The sequence below is a fragment of the Trichomycterus rosablanca genome, chromosome 15, assembly GCF_030014385.1.
Source record: "Trichomycterus rosablanca isolate fTriRos1 chromosome 15, fTriRos1.hap1, whole genome shotgun sequence".
Classification (NCBI taxonomy): domain Eukaryota; kingdom Metazoa; phylum Chordata; class Actinopteri; order Siluriformes; family Trichomycteridae; genus Trichomycterus; species Trichomycterus rosablanca.
Genome location: NC_086002.1, coordinates 16,999,865 through 17,002,852, shown reverse-complemented (window position 1 = coordinate 17,002,852; position 2,988 = coordinate 16,999,865). Strand labels below are relative to the sequence as shown.

The following is a 2,988-nucleotide window of genomic DNA, read 5'->3' as shown; positions in this document are numbered from 1 at the left end:
AATATCTGTTAAATTGTCTTTTTTTATTATCTAAATACATTAATAAACTGTCAAAATAAAAGCATTTCTTTCTCTAAAACATAAGTTAACTGTACTTTTAAATTGTTATTCTTCATTTAAAAAAATATACAAAATACAAAAATTTTAAGTTAGTTAAGATTTGTCTGCATAATACTTACTGTGAAATTTTGCAGCTGTTACATGTTATATAGAACTTCAGAACATATATAGAACTTTATAAATGCAGTATATAAATAGCTTTTGTTAATTTCAGCTTCAAAATGTATCAAAATCCACCACAGTTCAGCTATTTTTGACCCAAATAATTTTCACACAAATAAACAGTAAGTGTAGAAACAAGGAGGTTTTAATGTTATGGCTGATCAGTGTAAGAATCAGATGTCGAACACAATACAGCATACAATAAGTGCAATCAAAATTCATTTCAATGGAAAATGTTTAACAAAGCAGCACACAGTTAAGTGAAATGTCTACAAAACATGGGCATGAAACACTTATAAACAAATCTGAATTATGTACAAAAGTCAGTGCCAACATTAAAGTTTTCAGAAAGTGCAACCACAGTGGAATGTCGATAAACAGTACATCACAAGTGTAATACTCAGTATGGAATACATCTCACTGAACAGCTTGGTATTTAGTAATTGAGCTTTATGAGACAGTTTGTTAGCATCTAGTTCCAGAAACAGTTTTTGGAGTGCATCAAAAGAGTCTGTATGTAGGAGGGTAACTCAAGTTCTAAATCATAAGATTATAAATATATAAGGCATAAATCAGCCCGAACTGCAAAGGCAAGGAACACACTGCCCAGGTCTTCTAGAACCACACCACCGTCTAATACCACTCCAGTATTGGCAAGGGGGTCCATGGCTTCAGCTCCCTCAACTCTAGTCACATAGATCCCAAGAACAGTCTCCTCAATCCCCCGTTCAGTTGCAGCCATATCACCATCCTACAATGGAACAGAGGGGGAAAAAATCACTTTCTTGAACTTAACAGTACACAAATTTCCATTTAGGACTTAACATATCTGACATCTCACTTCAACTTATATTTTAACTCAGACGTACATTGGCCCGAAAAGATGGGGTGGTTGCTGTAACAACTCAGAGGAAGCTTGTGCTTACCTTCACCCTCCTAGCGCTGATGGTATTGTGTGATTGGAGGAATCCTAAATTGTAGATGAAATTGGATACTATTAAAATTATATATAAATAAAAAATTACTAAAGAAAACTAAAGGAAATCAAAATCAGCAAGACAAATATTTATAAAGAAATACCAGCTTAAATAAGAAAATAGACATAAAATACATAAAACTAAAAAGTAAGTAAAAGAACCAAACAGGATAAATAATAAGAATTTCCACATTTTTTCTTCTTCACTTAATCTAAACTTAACTCAGTGTTCAGTCAAAAGTAGCTCAATATTCTTCAATTTAGCATAAAATGTAGAAAAAAGATTACCAGTAAAAGGTCAGTCCAACTGCAACTACACATTTCCAACCATCTGTAAACAGAAGATACAAAACATCAGTTATTTTGTTGTAAATAACTAAAATATTATTTCTATAGTAAAGACTTTAACATTACAAATTAACTGATTATCCGATACTGATCACATGTGTGTGCTTTCCAGGATAACAGTCACAAAACTCAGGTTTGTAATGATACTAACGTTACAGAATCACTTTGTTTTTAAGTTTGTGCAGAACGTGAGCGCCAAACGAAAAGCCCCTCAGGCTCGAGCTGCCTGCTCACTGCTTAGCTAGCTAGGTTGTGTCCATGTTTTTTAATGCACTGGCACCGCAAATATTACACATCTTTTTATTTTCTACCTTCTTCTAATATACTTCCGCATGAAGTAATTTAAGCCATTTTTACCTTACGGGAAAGAATCTTACTGCCACAAGTTGAGAATACTGGCTGTTGAACTTGACTAGCTTAGCACTAGCTAGCACCAAGGCAATGCAACGTTATCACACACAGCGCAGCCGGACTTAATATACCGTCAGCCAACGGCAATCTATTCAAATCTGCCTCAAGACTTCAATATGATTCACAGAAACTCTGAAAAGATGTTAATAAATAAATCACTATAAGCAGGTCCGCCGTTAGCGTTAGCATTAGCACGCGCGAATTAGCGTTAGCATTTTTAAACAAATAAAGCATGTACAGCAATAAAACTTGAATATTATTCAACTAAAGAGCTATATTAAACTATATAATAAGATACACATCATGACTAGCATGCAATTAGACATATGGAAAAAGATTTTGTAAAGCTTCACATTACCTGAGACGCCATTGAAACACAATGTGCCTTCACGATGTATTGCGTAATCCCCGGTGCGTCATATCCGGTTTCACCTGATAAACTCATTGCATTAAGTAGTTCCAGGGAAATAAAGCAACTAAGTTAAGTTAACTAATAAACACAATGCAGTCATGTTTCAATCTAAAATGTAATTGATTTGTGTCACACCAGCATATATTCTTTATGCAAAACCAACAGGCACTCAAAAGTGTGTAACTGGGAGGTTAGAGCATCATTTATATCTGTGGTGCTCTGGTTGGAATGTGCACCCAACATGTTGCACAGATGAACTGTAATACATTTTTTCTGTGTATTGGGGAATGTGGGGATGGGTAAATTATGCTTGATTTAAATATTATAAATGTGAGAATAAATCACAGTTAATAACATTTTAAATTTGACTATAGTTTTACACAGTTTGTATAAATGCACTTATTTAACAATTCAATCTTTAAATTAATACAAATGCATAAATAAAGTAAAAGTTAAAATCTGTTTAAATTGTATTGTTGCCTGTCTAATAAGGTAGGCAATACCTTTGTTTTTCCAATTTATGTATATAAAGTAGTGGTTAAGAAATGCAAAATTACAAAATATTTCTTTCTTTGCTCACATATTTTTTTTGCAATTGTACTTTTTTAAATGCATTATT

General features: G+C 33.1%; 1 long non-coding RNA gene across 2 annotated transcripts; it reads right to left on the bottom strand.

Annotated features, from left to right (window-relative positions):
- Positions 1 to 366: 366 nt before the first annotated feature.
- Positions 367 to 2,348, bottom strand: LOC134329565 (uncharacterized). Of its 2 annotated transcripts, none has more exons than XR_010014887.1 (4): positions 2,316 to 2,348; positions 1,487 to 1,529; positions 1,149 to 1,192; positions 367 to 973 (listed from the first exon to the last, which is right to left on the bottom strand). It is a non-coding gene; the product is annotated as an uncharacterized LOC134329565 (long non-coding RNA). The 2 variants fall into 2 exon arrangements; XR_010014888.1 differs by lacking the exon at positions 2,316 to 2,348 and adding an exon at positions 1,904 to 1,954.
- Positions 2,349 to 2,988: the final 640 nt, after the last annotated feature.